This window comes from Hyla sarda, chromosome 2 (genome assembly GCF_029499605.1).
Source record: "Hyla sarda isolate aHylSar1 chromosome 2, aHylSar1.hap1, whole genome shotgun sequence".
Classification (NCBI taxonomy): Eukaryota; Metazoa; Chordata; class Amphibia; order Anura; family Hylidae; genus Hyla; species Hyla sarda.
In genome coordinates this window covers 75,916,473-75,943,058 of record NC_079190.1, presented here as the reverse complement: position 1 = coordinate 75,943,058, position 26,586 = coordinate 75,916,473, and the positions used below count along the sequence as shown (strand labels likewise).

The following is a 26,586-nucleotide window of genomic DNA, read 5'->3' as shown; positions in this document are numbered from 1 at the left end:
TTCGGCTAGCTAGATGTGGATCCTCTGTGTCAGCGAGGGATTGGCGTGGACCGTGTCGGTGGACCGGCTCTAGGTTGCTACTGGTTTTCACCAGAGCCCGCCGCAAAGCGGGATGGTCTTGCTGCGGCGGTAGCAACCAGGTCGTATCCACCGGCAATGGCTCAACCTCGCTGACTGCTGAGAAGGCGTGGGACAGAAGGACTAGGCAGAAGCAAGGTCAGACGTAGCAGAAGGTCGGGGCAGGCGGCAAGGTTCGTAGTCAATAGTAATAGCAGGAGGTCAGGAACACAGTAAAAGTAAACACAGTAGTAGCTTTCTCTAGGCACTAAGGCAACAAGATCCGGCAAGGAAGTGCAGGGGAAGTGAGGTTATATGGACAGGGAGATGGGGGAAGCTAATCAGACTGATTGGGCCAGGCACCAATCACTGGTGCACTGGCCCTTTAAATCTTAGAGAGCTGGCGCGCGCCCAGAGCATGATAGCCGGGGACTGGGACGGGTAAGTGGCTTGGGATGTGATTCGCGAGCGGGCGCGTCCCGCTATGCGAATCGCATCCCCATCAAGAATGTCAGTGCAGCGCTCCCGGTCAGCGGGTCCGACCGGGGCGCTGCATAGAGGAGAACGCCGCGAGCGCTCCGGGGAGGAGCAGGGACCCGGAGCGCTCGGCGTAACACACCTGATGTAGGGGAACTGTACTGCACCTAATGTGGGGGAATTGTATTGCACCTAATGTGGGGGAATTGTGCTGCACCTAATGTGGGGGAATTGTACTGCACCTAATGTGGGGGAATTGTACTGCCCCTAATGTGGGGGAACTGTGCTGCACCTAATGTGGGGGAACTGTACTGCACCTAATGTTGGGGAACTGTACTGCACCTAATGTTGGGGAACTGTACTGCACCTAATGTGGGGGAACTGTACTGCCAACCCCTATGTGGGGGAACTGTACTGCCAACCCTAATGTGGGGGAACTGTACTGCCAACCCTAATGTGGGGGAACTGTACTGCCAACCCTAATGTGTGGGAACTACAACCTAATGTGGGGGATCTATACTGCCAACCTAATGTGGGGGAACTGTGCTGCCTACTTAAAGTGGTAGTCCACTAATAAGATATATAAGTGTGCATAGGAATTTGTTCATGTTTTGTTATCTATAGTATGGCCCTCCAACGGTCTGAGGGACCGTGAACTGGCCCACCGTTTAAAAAGTTTGAGGACCCCTGCCTTAAAGGGGTACTCCGGGGAACTAAACCCATAGCCCATCCTTTCCCTTTCACAAACCTATGTAACATAGTTCACAATGTGGAAAAAAGACCAGAGTCCATCAAGTTCAACCTATAACCCAAATGAGTCCCTACTGAGTTGATCCAGAGGAAGGAAAAAACCCTCATACTAGAGGTAAAAATTCCTTCCCGACTCCAAATATGGCGGTCAGAATAAATCCCTGGATCAACGTTCTGTCCCTATGAATCTAGTGTACATAACCAGCAATGGTATTACTCTCCATAAATGCATCCAGAGAGTTCCATAGTCTCACTGCTCTTACAGTAAAGAACCCCCGTCTGTGCTGGTGTAGAAACCTTCTTTCCTCAAGATGTAGAGGATGCCCTCTTGTTATAGATACAGTCCTACTGTATCGTACTGTCCCCTGATATATTTAGAGGATGCCCTCTTGTTATAGATACAGTCCTACTGTATCGTACTGTCCCCTGATATATTTAGAGGATGCCCTCTTGTTATAGATACAGTCCTACTGTATCGTACTGTCCCCTGATATATTTAGAGGATGCCCCCTTGTTATAGATACAGTCCTGGGTATAAATAGATCATGGGAGAGATCTCTGTACTGTTCCCTGATATATTTATACATAGTTATTAGGTCTCCCCTAAGCCTTCATTTTTCTAAACTAAATAACCCCAATTCTGATAATCTTTCTGGGTACTGTAGTCCTCCCATTCCCTGTATTACCCTGGTTGCCCGTCTTTGAACCCTCTCCAGCTCCACTATATCTTTCTTGTACACTGGTGCCCAGTACTGTACACAGTATTCTATGTGTGGTCTGACTAGTGATTTGTACTAAAGGGGTACTCCAGCGGTAAGACATCTTATCCCCTATCCAAAGGATAGGGGATAAGATGCCTGATCGCGGGGGTCCCGCTGCTGGGGACCCCTGTGATCATGCACACAGCACCCCGTTATAATCAGTCCCCGGATATTATAATCAGCATGTTCGCTCCGGGTCTGAATACTGGTGATCACGGGGGCCAGAGTATTGTGACATCACGGCCCCGCCCCCGTGTGACGTCACGCTCCGCCCCCTTAATACAAGCATTGAGGTGGGGCGTGACATGTCACAACTCCTCCCATAGGCTTGCATTGAGGTGGTGGGGTGTGACCTCACACGGGGGCGGGGCCATGACATCACAATACTCTGGCCCCCGTGATCGCCAGTAATCAGATCCGGAGCGAACATGCTCCAGGGACTGATTATAACAGGGTGCCGCGTGCATGTGAACTTTATGGACCATTGTAACTTATAACCAGACTCAAAATCCAATGCTGCGGACAGTCTAGATTTGTGAAAAGTGGAAATGGCTAGAAGAACCGACCAATCAGAATGGGCATTTCACTGGTAAAACACCTGTATTACTGAAGTGCATGCAGTGATTAGGTGTCTGGTAGCGCCCCCTACAGTACAGGGAGGTACTACATGTCCTATACTGCCCTTTAACTAAACTAGGATGAGTTTCTCCATTGGACATCAGGTGAGAGCTACACTTATTTCTCTAGGACACTGTGTGTACTATGAAAAGAAGAATCCAGCTTGGTGTGCCAAGCAACAGTAGTTTTTTTTTCCATTCAGTAAAAACACACAATGGACCACTCAGTAATGGCTGACCCCGAAAAAATACATTCACTCAGGTACAGGTTAGGTACAGGTACTTAACCAAGTTGTAGGTGAAGCACACTCTGTCTGGTATAAAGCTGAAACTACACACTTTTTGTAGTGACATTTTCCAATGTATTTATGGAGCTCCCGATGCCGTCCAAAGGAACATATTGCCCCAGATTTCCTAAAACTCTTCAATACTTAAAGGGGTACTCCGCCCTTAGACATCTTATCCCCTATCCAAAGGATAGGGGATAGGATGTCTGATCATGGGGGTTCTGCCGCTAGCGACCGCCGCAATCTCCCTGCTGCATCCGGCATCTGTTTAGAGCGTCGGGTGCAGCGCAGGAGGCTCGTGGCGTCACGGCCGCACCCCCTCAATGCAAGTCTATGGGAGGGGGTGTGATGGCCGTCATGCCCCCTCCCACAGACTTGCATTGAGGGGGCATGGCCGTGATGTCACAAGTAGGGGTGCGACTGTGACATCATGAGCCTCCGCTCCTTTGGGATAAGATATCTAGGGGCGGAGTACCCCTTTAATCTGTCAGATATGCATCAGCTAAAGACATCAGTTTCAGCAAGACCAACCAACTAATGTGTATGGGGGGGGGGGATCTCCACTGGCAAATGATGTTGGGGAAGAAAATAATTAAGCTTTAAGTTTTATCTGTCAAACTATTCGTTCTTGGTGAAATAAGCTGCTAAATGTGGCAGCGACTGTACCTCCCCCTCTGAGGTACAGTCGCTGCCACATTTAGCAGTTTGACCTATCCAATCACATTAGACACAATAGTTTAGATGATCAAAATACTTTATTGAGAATTATACATTAAAACTAATTAAAAGGGATCAACAAGAGCCAGACTAAAGCTGACTGCACATGAGGTAGACGAGTATATGTGAATTGGTCATATCTACACACAAAAAAGTATAGAATGTCTATATTGAACAGATATAAATATGAATATAATGAAATGCTGTAAAAGAATACTGGCAATTATATACCATATTTTTCGCCCTATAGGACGCTCCGGCGTATAAGACGCACCCAATTTATAGGTGCAAAATCTAAAAAAAATAAAGATTTTGAACCCAATAGTGGTCTTCAACCTGCGGACCTCCAGATGTTGCAAAACTACAACTCCCAGCATGCCCGGACAGCCGTTGGCTGTCCGGGCATGCTGGGAGTTGTAGTTTTGCAACATCTGGAGGTCCGCAGATTGAAGATCTTTCTGGGTAGTCCTCCCATTCCCTGTATTACCCTGGTTGCCCGTCTTTGAACCCTCTCCAGCTCCACTATATCTTTCTTGTACACTGTTGCCCAGTACTGTACACAGTATTCTATGTGTGGTCTGACTAGTGATTTGTACTAAAGGGGTACTCCAGCGGTAAGATATCTTATCCCCTATCCAAAGGATAGGGGATAAGATGCCTGATCGCGGGGGTCCCGCTGCTGGGGACCCCTGTGATCATGCACGCAGCACCCCGTTATAATCAGTCCCCGGAGCATGTTCGCTCCGGGTCTGATTACTGGTGATCACGGGGGCCAGAGTATTGTGACGTCACGGCCCCACCCCCGTGTGACGTCACGCTCCGCCCCCTTAATACAAGCATTGAGGTGGGGCGTGACATGTCACAACTCCCATAGGCTTGCATTGAGGGTGGGGTGTGACCTCACACGGGGGCGGGGCCATGACATCACAATACTCTGGCCCCCGTGATCGCCAGTAATCAGACCCGGAGCGAACATGCTCCAGGGACTGATTATAACAGGGTGCCGCGTGCATGTGAACTTTATGGACCATTGTAACTTATAACCAGACTCAAAATCCAATGCTGCGGACAGTCTAGATTTGTGAAAACTGGAAATGGCTGGAAGAACCGACCAATCAGAATGGGCATTTCACTGGTAAAACACCTGTATTACTGAAGTGCATGCAGTGATTAGGTGTCTGGTAGCGCCCCCTACAGTACAGGGAGGTATTACATGTCCTATACTGCCCTTTAACTAAACTAGGATGAGTTTCTCCATTGGACATCAGGTGAGAGCTACACTTATTTCTCTAGGACACTGTGTGTACTATGAAAAGAAGAATCCAGCTTGGTGTGCCAAGCAACAGTAGTTTTTTTTTCTTCCATTCAGTAAATATACACAATGGACCACTCAGTAATGGCTGACCCCGAAAAAATACATTCACTCAGGTACAGGTTAGGTACAGGTACTTAACCAAGTTGTAGGTGAAGCACACTCTGTCTGGTATAAAGCTGAAACTACACACTTTTTGTATTGAAATTTTCCAATGTATTTATGGAGCTCCCGATGCCGTCCAAAGGAACATATTGCCCCAGATTTCCTAAAACACTTCAATACTTAAAGGGGTACTCCGCCCTTAGACATCTTATTCCCTATCCAGAGGATAGGGGATAGGATGTCTGATCATGGGGGTTCCGCCGCTAGCGACCCCTGCAATCTCCCTGCTGCATCCGGCATCTGTTTTAAGCATCGGGTGCAGCGCAGGAGGCTCGTGGCGTCACGGCCGCACCCCCTCAATGCAAGTCTATGGGAGGGGGTGTGACGGCCGTCATGCCCCCTCCCACAGACTTGCATTGAGGGGGCAAGTAGGGGTGCGACTGTGACATCATGAGCCTCCGCTCCTTTGGGATAAGATATCTAGGGGCGGAGTACCCCTTTAATCTGTCAGATATGCATCAGCTAAAGACATCAGTTTCAGCAAGACCAACCAACTAATGTGTATGGGGGGGGGATCTCCACTGGCAAATGATGTTGGGGAAGAAAATAATTAAGCTTTAAGTTTTATCTGTCAAACTATTCGTTCTTGGTGAAATAAGCTGCTAAATGTGGCAGCGACTGTACCTCCCCCTCTGAGGTACAGTCGCTGCCACATTTAGCAGTTTGACCTATCCAATCACATTAGACACAATAGTTTAGATGATCAAAATACTTTATTGAGAATTATACATTAAAACTAATTAAAAGGGATCAACAAGAGCCAGACTAAAGCTGACTGCACATGAGGTAGACGAGTATATGTGAATTGGTCATATCTACACACAAAAAAGTATAGAATGTCTATATTGAACAGATATAAATATGAATATAATGAAATGCTGTAAAAGAATACTGGCAATTATATACCATATTTTTCGCCCTATAGGACGCTCCGGCGTATAAGACGCACCCAATTTATAGGTGCAAAATCTAAAAAAAATAAAGATTTTGAACCCAATAGTGGTCTTCAACCTGCGGACCTCCAGATGTTGCAAAACTACAACTCCCAGCATGCCCGGACAGCCGTTGGCTGTCCGGGCATGCTGGGAGTTGTAGTTTTGCAACATCTGGAGGTCCGCAGATTGAAGACCACTGCATAGGAGGTAATACTCACCTGTCCCCGCCGCTCCGGACCCGTTACCGCTGCCCTGGATGTCGCTCCATCGCTGTCGCCGTGTCCCCGTCGCTCCGGAACATCTCTGCTGCCGGCTGGGTATCCTCGCTCTCCGTCGCCGCCATCACGTCGTTACGCACGCCGACGCACGTACGCGACGATGTGATGACAAGGAAGGAGAGCGCCGGCCATACAGGGGATCCCTGAATGGAGAAGACACCGAGGAGGCAGATAAGGTCCCTCCCGGAGTCCTGTAAGCACTAACCCAGCTATTCAGTCAGGCTGTTCGGGACCGCCGCGGTGAAATTGCGGCGGTCCCGAACAGCCCGACTGAACAGCCGGGTTAGTGTCACTTTCCCTTCAGACGCGGCGGTCAGCTTTGATCGCCGCGTCTGAAGGGTTAATACAGGGCATCACCGCGATCGGTGATGTCCTGTATTAGACACGGGTCCCGGCCGTTGATGGCCGCAGGGACCGCCGCGATGGGGGTGTATTCGCCGCATAAGACGCACCGACTTTTTCCCCCCAGTTTTGGGGAAGAAAAAGTGCGTCTTATACGGCGAAAAATACGGTATATATCATAAACCTGCATGCACAAGATGCACCTAAAATCCATCTATAGGGGTGATTGCCCAGATACACCAAGACAAGAGGAAAAAAATGCAAAGAGGGAGCCAAATTAGAGAAATGGTTGTTGGGTTTGCTGAAACCGGAGGCATAATTGACCGCACCAACAGTGAAATCCCAAAAACGGGTTACACACGTCTGCGGTCACAATGTACGAAATGAAAGAACCACCCCCAATAAATCCAGTGGAGCAAGCAAGGAACCCTACAAACATACCCACATGGCAGACCAGGACCCCATACAATGTTTTACAGTTAGGCTTCTACATTCTATACATTTTTGTGTGTAGATATGACCAATAGAGATGAGCGAACTTACAGTAAATTCGATTCGTCACGAACTTCTCGGCCTGGCAGTTGATGACTTTTCCTGCATAAATTAGTTCAGCTTTCAGGTGCTCCCGTGGGCTGGAAAAGGTGGATACAGTCCTAGAAGACTCTTTCCTAGGAATGTATCCACCTTTTCCACCCCACCGGAGCACCGGAAAGCTGAACTGATTTATGCAGGAAAAGACATCAACTGCCGAGCCGAGAAGTTCGTGACGAATCGAATTTACTGTAAGTTCGCTCATCTCTAATGACCAATTCACATATACTCGTCTACCTCATGTGCAGTCAGGTTTAATCTGGCTGTTGCTGCTCCCTTTTAATGTATGTTTTGATTATTTAGACTATTCTTGTGTCTAGTGCCATTGGATAGGTTTCATCCATTGTGTTTTGCAAACCGGACTGCATGATTTGTAGATTATGATCTAGCTCCTTCTTCTTTAGATTATATGCATTCACTTCTGGCAAAGTATTTGTGTATGAGGAGACTGGTAGAGATAGCTGATCGAGGATTTGGTTGACAGCTATCTTATGTGTATGGCTACCTTAGAGTGCTAGGGTCTATTCACACGGCAGAATTTCCGCTTGCGGAATTCCGCCTCAAATTAAAGCCCATAGACTTCTATGGGATTCCGCACTCCCATTCACACTTCTGAATTTCCGCTTGGAAGTGTGAATGGGAGTGCGGAATCCCATAGAAGTCTATGGGCTTTAATTTGAGGAGGAATTCCGCAAGCAGAAATTCTGCCGTGTGAATAGATCCTTAGGCTGGGTTAACACTGCAGAATCTACGGGAAGAAAATTTCCACCTGAATATTCCGAGTGCGGCCCCGAATCAGTCGGCACTAGGACCGCGCGGACACTGCAGTCTACAATAGACCACAATGTGTTCCGCAAGTATTTCCGCCTGAAGAATGAGCAACGCCATTCTTCAGGCGGAAATTTCCAAGTGGATTTTCCGTTCACAAATTCAGAAGTGTGAATTTATTTATGGAAACACATTCACTATACTATACATTTTAGCAAGCTGAATTGCAGGCGAAAATTCCGTAGTGTGAACCTAGCCTTACTGTCAGTGTAAAACACCTTTGAAATGTCATACATGTGAAAAGTCTTGATCTATCAGGGTCTCAGTGCTGGGACTCCCGCCAGTCTCTACATACAGGCGAGCAGGCATTTAAAGGGGTACTCCGCCCCTAGACATTTTATCCCCTATCCAAAGGATAGGGGATAAGATGTCAGATCGCCGGGGTCCCGCTGCTGGGGACCCCGGGGATCGCTGCTGCAGCACCCCGCTACCATTACTGCACAGAGCGAGATCGCTCTGCACGTAATGACGGGCAATACAGGGGCCGGAGCATCGTTACGTCACGGCTACGCCCCCTTGTGACGTCATGGCCCGCCCCCGTCAATACAAGTCTATGGGAAGGGGGCGTGGCGGTCGCCACGCCCCCTGCCATAGACTTGCATTAAGGGAACAGGCCGTGATGTCATGAGGGGCGGAGCCATGACGTCACGCTGCTCCGGCCCCTGTATCGCCCGTCATTACGCACAGAGCGATCTCGCTCTGTGCAGTAATGATGGCGGGGTGCAGCAGCGGGACCGCAGCGATCTTACATCTTATCTCCTATCCTTTGGATAGGGGATATGATGCCAGGGGCGGAGTACCCCTTTAAGGAGATTGGCTGTACTATAGTCTATGAAGTCAGTTACTTGTAACATGATGGACTGAGCGCTGAGCTGGGGAGTGAAGCGCTTTACTCAGCGATTTACTTTGTCTGCATGACAGCCCTGTATGCCAGCCCTAGTTACTGGGGAAATCAAGACCTTATGCGGGGAAGCATTCCCTTTTTCTTTTTTTTCCCCCCAATATGGCAGAAAAAAAAAAAAAGTACTAAAGATACAAATGACATTCAAAGCCTGATGTTTTCCAATAAAAAAACAAAAAACAAAAAAAAATGCACGATTACAGAGCTAAGAGACTATTTCTAGCTTCCAATCTGCATGTACTTAAAAAAAATAAAATAAAAACCCTGAAAATGTCTGGTCAGGAAGGGGTAAAACTACAGTAGCTGGTCGGGAAGTGGTTATAAAAACCTAAAGATAACCGTTCAAAACCTAAAAAATAAAAACTGTTTGCTCCTTTGCTATCTTTATATGATTGATTTATACTTTTGAGTCATTACAGACTATTAACTTAGCTTTATAGTGCAATGTTTCATATATTCTGATTAATATGTTTTCTGCTGATCAAATGGACTGTGCAGTATGAAAACTCCTTTGTAGTCAGCTAGCGCCCTCTGGCTGTGCATTATCTACAATGCATGTATTAGCAGAGATCAGTTTGTAACTAGTCATAGAGTACATGCATTATACAGAAGATATTACCAATGACATCTAGATGGTTGTAAGAGTAGCTATAGGGCTAAGGTTAACAGTGTTTATTTAGTTTTTTTAAATTGGGGACTTAAGGTGAATGCTTTTTGCCATTTATGAATATGATGTGGATCTGTGTTTCCCAACCAGGGTGCCCCCAGGTATTACAAAACTACTGCAAAAATCCAAGCCTTGGGCCGTCCAGCTGGAGGCACACTATTTGGCAGCAGCTGGAAGCACACTATTTGGCACCAGCTGGAGGCACACTATTTGGCAACAGCTGGAGGCACACTATTTGGCAGCAGCTGGAGGCACATTATTTGGCAGCAGCTGGAGGCACACTATTTGGCAGCAGCTGGAAGCACACTATTTGGCACCAGCTGGAGGCACACTATTTGGCAGCAGCTGGAGGCATACTATTTGGCACCAGCTGGAGGCACAGTATTTGGCAGCAGCTGGAGGCACACTATTTGGGAGACACTGATGTGGGTTCAAAAAAAAGAGAACAGTAAAAAATTAAAAAAACAACAGCTAATCTGCTGGTTGGCCTGGCCCCAGATGGGAACATGGACTTCTCAAACAACACTCAAAGGATTAATAAATGTATATATTAACCCCTTAAGGACGGACCTGTTTTTTACCTCAATGACCAGGCTCTTTTTTTATTTTTTTTATTTTTTTATTTGACATGTATCTCTTTCATTGTACTTTATATAACTGGTGCATTTTTGTTGACACATGCAGCATTTTTTGTGAAAAACTCCAAAATATTGTGAAAAACTGGAAAATCTGTGGCGTTTCAAAATTTTTTTTTATGGTGTACACTGTGTGATAAAAGTGATGTTATATTTATTCTGTGGGTCAGTATGATTATGGTGATACCCACTTTATAAAGCTTTCTATGTTCTTTTTACTTTTCTGAGCAAATTCTTTTTCTGCCATTCATTTTCCAACAGCTGTAACTTTATTTTTCGTCCGACGCCATTGAGTAAGGGCTTATTTTTTGCAGGATGAGCTCTACTTTTTATTGGTATAATTTTTGCACCTTTTGATCTTTTTTATTCAGCTATTTGTACCAAAATTGGCGAATTTTGCCCTTTTTTAATGATTTTTTTTGTGTGGGATAATTTACATTATAGTTTTATAGTATTCGTCATTACGGATGTGGCAATACCTATCATGTATATGATTTGTGTGTTTGATATTTTTGGGTGATAATACAGGGCATTTAATGGCAAATGGGCATTTTTTTTTTACACTTAATACTTTTATTGAAGAACTTTTTATTTTATTTTTTACAGGTTATACTGGGCTGCAATACATTTGTACTGCAGCACAGTATGACCCGATCAACTGCACACAGCACAGCCTGTGCGATCCAGCCGGCTGGATCTCACAGCCTTCCGTAGCAGGCAGACAGGAGGTCATGATCTGACCTCCTGCTGCCATAGCAACCGTATCGCGGCACCGCCGTTGGTGAACAGGGGGAGAGCACTCCCCTTGTCAACACCATCGATGCCATGATCAAGATTGATCACGGCATCTACGGGGTTAATGGTGCCGGGACCGCCTCCCGCCGCCGATCGTTATGACGTATGCGTACGGCCCATCGCGTGAACATGTCGGGTGCTGGGACATATGCATACTTCCTATAGCGGGAAGGGGTTAAATGGGCACGGTCAGAAATAAAAACATTATATATTGTACAGCTTAGCAAAACATTAACCTTACTAATATATGACATATCAAAATGTATTTCTTTTTTTTATAGAAATCATGAATATATATATATATACATACATATATAGTCCCTATATCACCCAGAACATAATCCTATCCGACTGCAGCATTATCTTTGTCCTAGCTGAAGCACAGATGCAGAAAGTGAGGGTGGGACTAGAACTCCTCTGTGCTCATTCAGAGAGGAGGTGGTTAGGAGAGTAGCCTGCAGTGATTGGATAAAGAGACTAAGCACAGCACAGCAGACTCAGGGAGGAAATTAATGCATGGTGAATGAGGGCGGGCTCAGTGCTTGCCTGGGACATGCCCTTTCCTGAGCAGTGGATATCAGAATAAGGCTATGTTCACATGACGTAATGCCTGCATGGAGAATCTCCATGTAGACATTCTAGACACTGCAAGGCGTCAGCATATTATGCCAGTGTTAGGACCACACAGGAATGCGCCATGTCATAGATGGCTATGCATGCCATGCCGTATTCTTTGTGCAGGCACGGAAAATGGAATTTCCATGCCGGAAACATCTGGCACAGAAATTCCGCCATGTGTACAGAGCAGCAGAATCATGTTGAATTCAACAGGAATCTGCTGCAGGGTAATCCGGAACGCAAATTCTGCCGTGTGAACATGGCCTAAGTGAGCAGCAGAACAGAGGGATCTGTGAGACAAATTTATATTGTTTCTGCTTTGCCATATTCTAAGCTAATAACTTTTTTTTTAGTTCATTGGGATTTTACCGGTGTCTCATATATTATGAGCAATTATATGCAAGGCAAGGAGGCCTTCACTAGGTCCAATACATGACAACTAGAGATGAGTGAACTTACAGTAAATTCGATTCGTCACGAACTTCTCGGCTCGGCAGTTGATGACTTTTCCTGCATAAATGAGTTCAGCTTTCCGGTGGGCTGGAAAAGGTGGATACATTCCTCTGAGACTCTTTCCTAGGTATGTATCCACCTTTTCCAGCCCACCGGAGCACCTGAAAGCTGGAAAAGTCATCAACTGCCGAGCCGAGAAGTGCATGACGAATCGAATTTACTGTAAGTTCGCTCATCTCTAATGACAACCCCTCAGAATTTTGGAGGGTGGATAGGTAAAATATGATAAAGAAAGAAAAAAAAATTAATAAAAAAAATTTATATATATATATATATATATATAATTGGACTAACCTAGACTCTAGCCAATTACATAACCAAGAGGCTTATATCTTGGCATTGAGGTTGATTATTGGACAGACTGGTTCTTATTTGTAGACACATTATTGCTGTGTATCCGAATAGTGAAACTTTTTTTTTTTCCCCTTCCTCATGGGTCACTCTAATTTTGTGTATATTGACCTGATTTGATATGGTTAGATGATAAGGTTAGGGCTCCATTGTGACTTTTATTAGAGCTACTGATTATTTTTCACGATAGAGCTGCAGTACAATGATGTGTACACATTTTTGTAGACTGCAGATGTCACACAATAGTTAAAATTGATTAGCAGCGTGACAAGTGTTGCTGTGTATTCCAGGTCTAAAAGTGATATCTATATCAATGATAGATAAATAGATAGATGGATGATAGATCGGACATGCAACAAAGTCCAGGATCACGGCGCCAAAGATGGAAGACTCTGATATGTGCAAAAGAGCTGTCGTTTATTGGTTACTCAAATGCCATTTGGGGAACCAGTAAACTACAGCTCTTTTACACATATCCAGAGTTAGAGATGAGCGACGTTACAGTAATTCGATTCGTCACGAACTTCTCGGCTCGGCGTTTGCTGACTTTATCCTGCATAAATTAGTTCAGCTTTCAGGTGCTCCGGTGGCTGGAGACTCTCCTAGGAATGTATCCCCCTTTTCCAGCCACCGGAGCACCTGAAAGCTGAACTAATTTATGCAGGATAAAGTCAGCAAACGCCGAGCCGAGAAGTTCGTGACGAATCGAATTACTGTAACGTCGCTCATCTCTATCCAGAGTCTTCCATCTTTGGTGCTGTGGGTCTTGGACTTTCTTGCATGTTTTGTAACCTAATTGGCCATCTGGACTACTACGGCCACGGTGGATTAACCCAGTGCGGTCTTCTATTGCTTAAATAGGATTTTTATTTTATTTATTTTTTTACTGTCTTGCGAAAAATGTGCCGTGAAACAAACCAGCAAAACAACACAAACCATTGACCAGTAACTAATACAGACATGACTGTCTACCAGTGTTACTATGGTCAGGAAACATGTACCGTATTTTTCGCCGTATAAGATGCACTTTTTCGGCGAATACACCCCTATCGCGGCGGTCCCTGCGGTCATCAACGGCCGGGACCCGCGTCTAATACAGGACATCACCGATCGCGGTGATGCCTTGTATTAACCCTTCAGACTCGGCGATCAAAGCTGACCGCCACGTCTGAAGGGAAAGTAACACTAACCCGGCTGTTCAGTCGGGCTGTTCTGGACCGCCGCGATTTCACCGCGGCGATCCTGAACAGCCTGACTGAATAGCCGGGTTAGTGCTTACAGGACACCGGGGGGGACCTTACCTGCCTCCTCGGTGTCTTCTCCGTTCAGGGATCCCCTGTATGGCCGGCGCGCTCCATCCACGTCATTGCGAACGTGCGTGGGCGTGCGTAACGACGTGATGGCAGCGTCGGAGAGCGAGGATACCCAGCCGGCAGCAGAGACGTTCCAGAGCGACGGGGACGCGGCGACAGCGATGGAGCGACATCCAGGGCAGCGGTGATGGGTCCGGAGCGGCGGGGACACATGAGTATTACCTCCTATGCAGTGGTCTTCAATCTGCGGACCTCCAGATGTGGCAAAACTACAACTCCCAGCATGCCCGGACAGCCAACGGCTGTCCGGGCATGCTGGGAGTTGTAGTTTTGCCACATCTGGAGGTCCGCAAGTTGAAGACCACTATTGGGTTCAAAATATTTATTTTTTTAGATTTTGCCCCTAAAAATTGGGTGCGTCTTATACGCCGGTGCGTCCTATAGGACGAAAAATACGGTATTAGCTGAGAATAGGAGGCTTACCTATTACAGAATGAAGTCATCTTTTGTTTAGAAATTTACTCCAGGAATAAAATATGCCAATTAATTTTAGGTGCCTGGTTATCAAGCTCTAGACGGGACATGGGTTAACACTTGTGGAGTGGTTGCTGATCCTTCTCATACTGAGCCCAGTAGAACCCTTTCATGTTCATGCTAAAGACTTATCACCAAATTATTCACATTGTATTCCCCTATACAAGGGATAAAAAGGACTGTGCAGAAATGGAAAAACAGCTTTCTTCTAAAACATATGCTATGTCTATACGCAGGTTGTATGTGGCACTGAAGCGGAGGGCTATTTAATTTACTTAAAGGGGTACTCCACTGAAATTTTTTTTTTTTTTTATGAACTGGTGCTAGAAAGTTAAACAGATTTGTAAATTACTTCTATTAAAAAAAATCTAAATCCTTCCAGTACTTTTCAGCTGCTGTTAGGGTTCACAGGAAGTTCTTTTCTTTTTGAATTTCCTTTCAGCCTTACCACAGTGCTCTCTGCTGACACCTCTGTCCATTTTAGGAAATGTCCAGAGTAGAACCAAATCCCCATAGAAAACCTCTCCTGCTCTGGACAGTTCCTAAAATGGACAGAGGTGTCAGCAGAGAGCACTGTGGTCAGACAGAAAGGAATTTCAAAGAAAAGAACCTCCTGTGAATCATAACAGCAGCTGATAAGTACTGGAAGGATTAAGATTTTTTTAATAGAAGTAATTTCCAAATCTGTTTAACTTTCTGGCACAAGTGGATTTAAAAATAAATGTTTTCAAGTGGAGTACCCCTTTAAAGGAATTGTCTGGAGAGCAGAAAAAGGTCCTATGTGTTCTGCTCTCTGGTCATCTCAGAAATATACTGTTTCAAGACAGGAGGCGGCCATTGCATGTAGGGCAAACCATGCCCACACGATCGTGATGAGCGCCGTCCCCTCCCATCTGGGAATTGTTGGGGAGATTTATCAAAACCTGTGCAGAGGAAAAGATGACCAGTTGCCCATAGCAACCATATTGCTTCTTTTATTTTTCAGAGGCCTAGTTAAAAATAAAGCAATCTGATTGGTTGCTATGGGCAACTGATTAAAGTTTGCTTTACCCAGGTTTCGATAAATCTCCCCTGGTGCACTTCAGAAAGAACCAGGGAGCAGAAGTCAAACAGAACAAGTAGGACCTTTTCTGCACCACAGACACCCCATTAAAGGGTACCTCTCATCAAAAAAACTTTTGATATATTAAAGATTAATGTATGCAGAATAACGTTACAATTGCATGTTATTAAAAAATATGCTTCTTTCTATTTAATTTTCCACTTTGAAGAAATGACCACTAGGGGTCTCCCTACCAGTCCTGGCAGCAAGCATTTCAGACTCATGCTGGAGTCCTAAACACTACCAGCTGCCAGTCTGCTTTGTTCACAAAGGAGAACACTCAGAGCTGCCAGCCTGCTTTGTTCACAGCCTGTTTGGAAATGTTTGCTGACAGGACTGATTGGGAAAAATACAATAGAAAGAAGCATATTTTTCATTAACATGCTATTGGAAAGTTATTCAACATTCATTAATCTAAAATATATCAAAAGTTTATTTGATGAGAGGTACAGCACAATGACCGGTGCGGCACGCTATTAGCCCAGGGTCCCGGCTATCAGTAGCTGCCGGGCCTGACCCGTTATGACGCAGTTTTACATACCGGGTGTAAGTACGCCCTACGTCCTTAAGAGGTTAAATAAGTTTATCATATCCCCCTAAATGTCTCTTCTCAAGACTAAATAAACGTAATTTTAACCTCTTAAGGACACAGGGCGTACCTGTACGCCCTGCACCCGGTGTTTTAAACAGGGTCACGCTGTGACCCTGCATCACACTGGGTCGTTCCCGGCTGCTATTGATAGCCGGGACCCTGGGCTAATAGCGCGCGGCACAGCTCGTTGTGCTGCGCGCTATTACCGTATATACTCGAGTATAAGCCGACCCGAGTATAAGCCGAGACCCCTAATTTCAACCCAAAATCCCAGGAAAAGTTATTGACTCGAGTATAAGCCTAGGGTGGGAAATACCTCATCCCCCCCCTGTCATCATCCAGACCCGTCATTAACATCCTCATCATCATCCCCTTGTCATCATCCCACACATCCCCCCTTCATCATCCCCTTATCATCCCGCACATCCCCCCCTTCATCATCCCCTTATCATCCCGCACATCCCCCCTTCATCATCCCCTTATCATCCCACACATCCCCCCTTCATCATCCCCTTCATCATCCCGCACATCCCCCCTTCATCATCCCCTTATCATCCCACACATCCCCCCTTCATCATCCCCTTCATCATCCCGCACATCCCCCCTTCATCATCCCCTTATCATCCCACACCCCCCCCCTTCATCATCCCCTTGTCATCATCCCACACATCCCCCCTTCATCATCCCCTTATCATCCCACACATCCCCCCTTCATCATCCCCTTATCATCCCACACATCCCCCCTTCATCATCCCCTTATCATCCCACACCCCCCCCTTCATCATCCCCACCCCCCTTCATCATCCTCTTCTCATCATTCGCCCTCAGTGGTCTTCAACCTGCGGACCTCCAGAGGTTTCAAAACTACAACTCCCAGCAAGCCCGGGCAGCCATCGGCTGTCCGGGCTTGCTGGGAGTTGTAGTTTTGAAACCTCCGGAGGTCCGCAGGTTGAAGACCACTGCGGCCTTCAACATCATCCAGCCCCCTCTCACCCCCCTTTAGTTCTGAGTACTCACCTCCGCTCGGCGCTGGTCCGGTCCTGCAGGGCTGTCCGGTGAGGAGGTGGTCCGGTGGGGAGGTGGTCCGGGCTGCTATCTTCACCGGAGGCGCCTCTTCTCCGCGCTTCCGGCCCGGAATAGAGGCGTTGCCTTGACAATGACGCAGAAGCACCTATGCGTCGTTGTCACGGCAACGTGACTATTCTGAGGCCGGGCCCGAAGCGCTTAGAAGAGGCCTCCCCGGTGAAGATAGCAGCCCGGACCACCTCCCCACCGGACCACCTCGCAGGACCGGACCAGCGCCGAGCGGAGGTGAGTACTCAGAACTAAAGGGGGTGAGAGGGGGCTGGATGATGTTGAAGGCCGCAGTGGTCTTCAACCTGCGGACCTCCGGAGGTTTCAAAACTACAACTCCCAGCAAGCCCGGACAGCCGATGGCTGCCCGGGCTTGCTGGGAGTTGTAGTTTTGAAACCTCTGGAGGTCCGCAGGTTGAAGACCACTGCGGGTGGGGGAGTTCACTCGAGTATAAGCCGAGGGGGGTGTTTTCAGCACGAAAAATCGGGCTGAAAAACTCGGCCTATACTCGAGTATATACAGTAACCCTTCAGACGCGGCGATCAAAGTTGATTGCCGCCTCCAAAACGAAAGTAAAAGCTTCCCCGCAGCTCAAAATCGCAATGTCCCAATCAGCTAGGACGCGAGTGGAGGCCCCCTTACCTTGCTCCGTTGCGTCCGATCGGCACTTGATTGCTCCTAGCCTGAGCTACAGGCTTGAGCAATCAACCCCCTATTATGCTGATCCATGCAAAGGTATGGCTTTGCAGGGATCAGGGTAAAAGATCAGTGTGTGCAGTGTTATAGCCCCCTATGGGAGCTATGACACTGCAAAAAAAAAAAAAAAAAAAAGGGGGAAAAAAAAAATATTTAATAAATGTCATTTAACCCCTTCCCTAATAAAAGTTTGAATCACCTCCCTTCCCCCCCCCCCCCCAAAAAAAAACTGTGTAAATAAAAACATACATGTGGTATCACCGCGTGCGTAAATGTACGAACTATAAAAATATATTGTTAATTAAACCACACGGTCAATGCCATACGCGCAAAAAAAAAGTCCAAAATAGCGTATTTTTGGTCACTTTTTATATCATAAAAAAGTGAGTGAATAAAAAGCGATCAAAAAGTCCGATCAATGCAAAAATTGTACCGATAACTTCAGAACATGGCACAAAAAAATATTCCTCATACCGGCCCATATGCGGGAAAAAAAAAAAGTTATAGGGGTCAGAAGATGACAATTTTAAACGTATAAATTTTCCTGCATGTAGTGATTTTTTTCAGAAGTAAGACAAATACAAACCTATATAAGTAGGGGATCATTTTAATCGTATGGACCTACAGAATAAATATAAGGTGTCATTTTTACCGAAAAATGCACTGCGTAGAGACAGAAGCCCCCTAAAGTTACAAAATGAAATTTTTTCTTCAATTTTGTCGCACAATGAATTTTTTGTCCGTTTTGCCGTGGATTTTTTTGTAAAATGACTAATGTCACTGCAAAGTAGAATTGGTGGCGCAAAAAATAAGCCATGATATGGAATTTTATGTGCAAAATTGAAAGCGTTATGATTTTTAGAATGTGATGAGGAAAAAAAATGAAAAAATGCAAAAACAGAAAAACGCTGTCCTTAAGGGGTTAATCTTTCCTCATAGCTAAGATGTTCCATGCCCCACATTAGTTTAGTCTCGCGTCTCTCTGACCTCTCCAGCTCCATAATGCCTCTTATGAACCGGTGCCCAAAACTGAACAGCATATTCCAGGTGAGGCCGTACCAATGCTTTATAAAGGGGGAGTATTATGTCCCTGTCCTGAGAGTCCATGTCTCTTGATACATGACAATATCCTGCTGGCCTTAGAAGCTGCTGCTTGACATTGCATGCTATTCAGTAGTTATTATCTACAAGTACACCCAGATCCTTCTGTACTGGTGGCTCCCCCAGTTTTACACCCCCCCCCCCTCCCTTAAACATATGTTGCATGCAGTTTTTTTTGTACCCAGATGCATAACATTAGACCTCATAGGTTCTCACTTGGCTCTGCGTATGGAAAAATAAAAGTATTATGGCTTTTAAAAAGGTGAAGAGGAAAAAAAAATAAAACCCCAAAAGTGAAAATTGGCTTGGTCGATAAGGGGTTAATTGTAACAGCCAGCAGACATGAAACATATGTAATATCCACGACGCGTTCTATAAGATTATCAGACTTGGCTGTGGCTTTTTGTACAGAAGGATATTCTGTACCCCCCAAAATGTCTGTAGATACAGATAAGTCCATACAAATACAGAACACACACAAATAACATGAATAAAACAAAATTTTTAATGTACAGCAGAAATTGGACAGCTTTTATATTAACAAAAGATTTTCTATCATACAATGTATTTACATTTGCATACTGAGGAGGTAAAGTGTCTAAGTGGTTCTTTTACAGTGCTTTCCAATACAATGAAAACCTGGATGAAAAGACAAAAAGTACCAAATTCATCTCTTCTAGAGCCAAACCTGCAGAGCCAGGACTGGCAGACATGTTCTGCATCAGAATACAATTCATCACACTGTTCTCTGGCAGGAAAGCGTTAAATACCAATATCGTGCCACTGCATTTTATGATTGATGTCCGCTACCTAGACCACAAGGGAACAGCTTGGGAGAAAACAGGTTTACAACCTACAAAACTTACAAATTCTATAAAGGCCATTTAGATCAGCATGAACTTCATATTTTATGCATTATAGACATATGGCTACCACAGCCACATGATGAAAGGTTTGCATGGTTTAGGATAAAAGCTTTACATTTGGTGCATATACATTCAAAGTAACAAGCCTCGAAATCTAGGCTGTAGGATCAAGAAAGTGCACCCATTTGTTCCTCCACTGAGATTAATAGCCATAAGAAAAATAAATGGAAGACTCCTGAAGTCACAAAAATATTCAAATAAAAAAATAAGATAAAAAAAAAATGGCCTCTGTAAAACTGCAAGTTTTGAAGTTTAAATCTGTAAAAATAAATCTGCAGCTTACAAAAGAGTCATCTAATTTGTAGCCAAGTTCACCTATCACTTGTGATATTGATGTCATAAGCAATAAAGGATTTATTATTATTTATATATAAAACGGTTCCTCATGTGTCCAGTTAGCCACTGGTCTATTTGTTCTACATGTTCCCCTTTCACAACAGATGTAGAATTTTTTTCAGATTTCCTAAACGAATGTGAATCGTACAAGGGCATAACATTTTATTAAACCACTATAGGTCATTAGCTTCCAATTATGTAGAACATTTCTTCTAGGGGTGCGTTCACACGGAGTAAACGAAGAGTAATTCACGCTGAAAAATGATTTTTTTTTCGCGTGAAATTCGTGCGCGGACATGGGGGAGAAAGAAGTGAAGGGTTTTTCAGCCATTTCCGCGCAAATTCCGTGCATATTGCCCGCGAAAACGATGTCGGGCGGAATTTTTTTTTACCATTGACTTCAATTGATTTCTGCTTGCAGATTCCGCTTGAAGAATGAACATGTTATTTCTTCAAGCGGAAAGAAATTCAGTGTCTGAATTCTGCTAGCAGAATTTCCGCAGTGTAAACAGGACAGCGGAAATAACATTAAAGTCAATGGGCAGAGGAGATGTGCATTAATTTGGAGCGGAGAATTCAAGAGGAATTACTCAAGTAAATTCCTCTTGAATTACTCTGTGTGAACGCACCCTCAAGCTGATAAAAGGGTCGGTAGCCCAGCACCCCCCTCAGAAACATCACAACTTTTGCCTATAGGTGAATGGTGCCTAGCTGCCATACCAGACACAGCCAGTAGACAATAGTGGTGCTGTTGTGGAGAATGGGTTAAAGAAAAAAAAAAACACACCACACTGCAGTTCTGAAGGTGGCCAGGTTTCCCACTGATCAGGAAGAGCTCTGTATGTCCATCACCGACGGCAGAGGTTATTGGCCTCAACGATTGGCTGGCAGAGCTCTTGCTGTGTGTCAAATGGGATCAGGAAGTGGAGATCAGCCAATCACTGCCCGCAGAGGTTATCTGCCTCAATCAATTGGCTGATGGGCATTTTTCTGTCTTGGAGACCAAGAAGCGGAGGTCAGTAGGGACTCTGGCGCAGTCAGAACAGCAGCGGCGTGGAGTGGGTAAGGGGAGTCAATTTTAAATTTTTTTTTCTTAATTCTTTAATCCAGTCTGCTCATTATTTATCCTGTGGGCAACCGCCATAAAACCTGTTCACATATATTCTTACATTTTCAATACTTTTATACCATTAAAGTTTATTAAAATTCAGCCCCTATACAAAGGATAGGGGATAAGTGTTTGATCACGGGAGGTCTTACTGCTGGGACCACCCATATTTCGTGCATGTGCTCCAGCTCTTGTGCACAGAGTGGGGATTGGCACACCCCGTCCTCTTCTCTATGGGAGAGCTGAAGCGTTGTACTCTTATTTCTGGCTCTCCCATAGAGATGCATGGAGGGGGGGTGTCAACCACTGCTTTGTGCGGTGATCAACATTAGAGATGAGCGAACTTACAGTGATTCGATACCAACTTCTCGGCTCGGCAGTTGCTGACTTTATCCTGCATAAATTAATTCAGCTTTCAGGTGCTCCGGTGGCTGGAAAAGGTGGATACAGTCCTAGGAAAGAGTCTCCAGCCCACCGGAGCACCTGAAAGCTGAACTCATTTATGTAGGATAAAGTCAGCAACTGCCGAGAAGTTCATGACGAATCGAATCACTGTAAGTTCGCTCATCTCTAGTCAACATAGCTCCATGCATGGTGAGAGCTGGGGCGTTGGGCAAGAGATCACGGTGGGTCCCAGCAGTAGGACCCCCTCAGGATCAGACACTTACTACCTATGCTTTGGATAGGGGATACATTTTCCTAAACTGGGCTACTCCTTTAAGTAGATGAAAAGATTCCACATCTGTTGTATCTAGACCACAGGATCAAACATAAAATTCAAGGTAGACAACTTTTTTTTCTTCTTCTTTTCTATTTTTTACGCAAAAGGGAAAATAATCACCCTTTTTTGTGGCATTAAGTCCACGCAAGCAACACAAGTCATGGGAAGTTTTGCTGTCCCGGCTGCGTATGTACCTATGTCTTCTGATTACTGTAAAACAGTTTGGACATCCTGAGAAATGATTAGAAATCATGCTACAATTCAACTTAAAAAGGTGTAAAATTCCACCACCACTAAAATTATGTGCTTATGGCCTAAAACTACCAGTCAGCCGAAAAGCTGGAAAATAGTCACCATATGTACAATAAAAAATAAAAACCACAAAAAAACAAAAAACAAAAGAGAGAAGGGCCATTAAATCCACTGTATGATGATTTAGCAAATCAAAACTTCCATTAAAAAAAAAACACAAAACAGCAGTCTGAGATTAATTAAGAAAAAAAAATAGATAAAAAATAAAAAATAAAGTTACCTCCCAATAAGTAGTGGTTACACAAGTTAATGCATTTTTGTGACCAAATGAAAGCCCGTATGTACATGAGATGAAGTCAAACGGATGAAGAAGGCACATATCCATTGGACAAACAAAATAAAAAAAAAAAACAAAAAAAAAAACGTTAAATACCCGGAATAGTGCCCAGGAAGATAAGTGCCTTTTTACTTATCATAGTGAGGGGGGTTTACCAAGTAGAAGCGTACACCCTCCAACATGTTGGATGATTACATTGCGCAAGTTGACCCAACGTTCCTCTATAAGCACTGAATGAAGGTGACCAAGCAATGGAAGAAATATTTATTAGTGCGGCCGCTGCCACACATTTGGATAAAAATGGCCTTAATTTAAAATTTTATTTATAGAATCCGCTGAGTTTACACAAAATAAATAAAGAAATCGCCCCCTATGGCCTAAAGACACTGTACATTTGCAATGGGGTGGCTAAAACTCTTGCTAACAGGAGGGGTTGGCACAGAAAGTTGGCCCAGATAAGGCAAACATAAGCAGTCTTATTTGTACCTTTAAAACAGTGTGCCTCCAGCTGTTGCAAAACTACAATTCCCAGTATGCCCGGACAGCCGTTGGCTGTCCGGGCATGCTGGGAGTTGTAGTTTTGCAACAGCTGGAGGCACACCATTTGGAAAAATCAAAAGTGGGATTTATTTCATAGAAAAATAAAAAACATTCAGTCACCCATTTCTGCCCATACAGAGAATCGAGATATATATATATATATCTTAAATATAGACATGCTGACTAAAGTGCCAAGCTGATGCCATGACCTGGCACGATTCTTCCGTTGCCTAATGCGTTGTCAGTTTGCATGTTTTTCGCTTTGCCGCGCTTAACTTTGGTTGCTGTTTTACAAGACGCGAGGTGGATTCTCCAGCACTTGTGACATAGTTTTTGCAGCTTTATCCTTTCGATAAGAAAACGCATCCATTGCAAATCACTAGGGCATTACGAAAAAATATCCGAGAGCTACGGCCTGGGTGCGAATACTCAGTTGCTAGCATCAAACCTATAAACCGTACAAGTAGGATCAGTTTTGTTTTGCAATATATTCTTATACATTCTACTTAGACGTGTCAAAAAGAACGTCCCAGCCTTTGGCTGCTACACCGAGCAATTGGGACTCCCTACCGCAACCGCTTCTACATTAAAGGGGTACTCTGGTAAACAACTTTTATTATAAATCAACTGGTGCCAGAAAGTTAAACAGATTTGTAAATTACTTCTATTAAAAAATCTTAATCCTTCCAGTACTTATTAGCGGCTGTATACTACAGAGGATGTTCTTTTCTTTTTGGATTCCTTTTCTGTCTGTCCACTGTGCTCTCTGCTGACACCTCTGCCCATATCAGGAACTGTCCAGAGTAGGAGAAAATCCCCATAGCAAGCATATGCTGTTCTGGACAGTTCCTAAAATGGGAAGAGGTTGTGGATTTGCGACCATGTCTGTTTTCTTCATTTGAATTCACATTGTGTTTTCTATCCCCCTCTTTTTTTACTTGGTCTGCACTCTGCCCCTCCCCCTCAGCCCAGGCATATGTAAATTAGCAGGAAGCTGCACAGGGCCCTTTACTTTCTGGCAGCCTCCAAGTCTGACTGGGAGCACATGGTAAGTGAGCTTTTACACCTTGTTCACACTGGTGTGGTGCTATGCCGCGTCCATTGCTGCCACGACACTGTGTCTATGGGGAGGCGCGGCCCTGGGACTTGTTTGAGTGGCATTGGGGCTGCTCTGCCAGTGGGTCATTCCCCCTGCGGGCACTGGTGTTGCAGTGGTGGTGGTCGCCGCACTCAGTGCTACGCTATTCTATGCTAGGGATGTTAGCGACCCATCACTTATAGGTGGCCATGACATGGCTAGTGGGCTTGCACTTCATGATCATAAAGTACACTAACGACCTGTTCGTTTAATAAATGTTGCTGAGAAGCCTTAGATCATTGTGCATGTTGTGGATGTGCGACCATGTCTGTTTTCTCCATTTGAATTTACAAGTGTGTTTAACTCTCTGGCACCAGTTAATAAAAGAAAATTCCACCGGAGTACCCCTTTAACTCTAGCCCAGTGTTTCCCAAATTGTCTCCAGCTGTTGCAAAACTACAACTCCCAGGATGCTGGAAGTTATAGTTTTGTAACAGCAGGAGGCACACCGGTTGGGAAACACTTCTCTAGCCTCTCATACCCTTGTTTTTTTTCCCCAAAATTAGACTTTGGAAGATGATATGTTGCATATATGTGTGTAAATGTCTTACCAGAAGATTGCACAGCAGACTTAGAATGGCTTATGATTTCTACAAATACGAGCGACACCCCATCCCCAGAATGCAAAAATGTTTACATACACCCCCATTAATGCACAAGCCAGCTTCACATTAGTATGGTAGTGAGCTGCATGAGACTGAGAAGCACCTCGGACAAGAAAAAAAACTGGGAGTTTATTAACAGGTTCTGCACAGAAAGCAGAAAAATATATATATATATTTATAGAACTTTGGACACGTCACTAAAACCCCTGAAGGATACACACAGGAAAAATGGTGTACACCTGAAGAAACAGACAATGATGACATGGCATTATAAAAAATGTGACATGTAACCATGAGGACCAATCCACCGTCTAGAAGAAAAAATTCCAAGTACAAGTACAAATAGTTCCAGTGTAAATATAGCTTGGCGCATTTGGTTTTTTGTTTTTCCTTGTTGTGATCTCTATACAAACAATAGACTGAGAGGTAATATTTATACTTATGTATGTGTGTATATATTTATAGATAGAGATATTTCTGAATTATTATTTTTTTTAGTCGTTTCTCTTTTTTACAAAGAATTAAAATACTTAATAAAAAAAGTTAAAATCTCTACTCTCCCCTTCCAAAAAATTTGAAAACCATAATAAAAAAAAAAGAAAAAAAGAACAAGAAAGAAAACAAACACTCCAGTTAAAAGTTATGGCTTCAGAGTTATTGTACTGTAGATGCTGAACCAAGAAAAATAAAAAATAAAAAAAATCTCCCATTCAACTAAGATCCTGTATTAAAATGCGATGTGTCAATCTATTACAAACCCGCTTCCAACCTGCTGCTGGAGCCTGGCGGCCACGGGCGGCCAGAACAGTCTCTCAAGTTGCTGATCAGCAGCAAAAAAAAAAAAAAAAATACCCAGCTTTTCCTTCCAAGTCCGTTCCCCAGAAGGCAGGCTGGAAAGGATTGACATCTTCCCATGCCGGTCAATTTTATGAGCACAAACATCTAAAATCCCTGCTGTTGGCAAATGCTTGACACCTGAGATTCATTTACAAATGACGATGGATTTTTGCAGGTTGTCCTCCTCGCTTTACATCCGCTCGGAGAGCACAAGCTGAGGGTCTTTTTTGTTTTTCTATTATTGTAATATTTCTATTGCCAATAGGTTTCACCAGCATGAATCTCCTCTTCCTAAAAAGCGGATGTTAGTGTTATGTTCACACAAGCTGAGAGTTTGGGTTTTTGCTTTTGCATAAAAAAAAAACTAAATTATAACAACATAAAAAGTTAAGGTGACAAGTGGCCCTGTATGCAAACTTTACATGAAGTGTCACTCAAAGTGATCCACATATCGACCTCAAAAAATGTGGAGCTTTACATTGGCGCATGCAGACAAGCTCACATGTACACCTACAAAACACAGGTCAAAAATTAGCTACACACACACCCCTGCACATGCATGGACGCGGGTCTACGTGGACAGTAGTGTTTGCTCTCAAGCTCCATTGTCATTGTTCAAAGCCTGAACACAATCCTTTCAGACGGGAGTCTTCTCGTTTGTGTTTAGGGTAAATCCAGGCGGGACCTCAGCTTGCTCACTAGGACCTGAACCCAGTAGATGAGCATGGTAGGGTGTACTGGGCGATACCCTGAACCACTTTATGTAAGTTACATTT

General features: G+C 44.5%; 1 protein-coding gene across 1 annotated transcript in view; it reads right to left on the bottom strand.

Moving 5' to 3' along the window:
- Positions 1-23,318: 23,318 nt before the first annotated feature.
- Positions 23,319-26,586, bottom strand: part of ACVR1B (activin A receptor type 1B) — a 56,900-nt gene continuing 53,632 nt past the window's right edge. Inside the window, exon 9 of the mRNA XM_056562114.1 lies at positions 23,319-26,586. This exon is cut by the window's right edge and continues 490 nt beyond it. The gene's annotated coding sequence lies outside the window, so the exon portion shown is untranslated.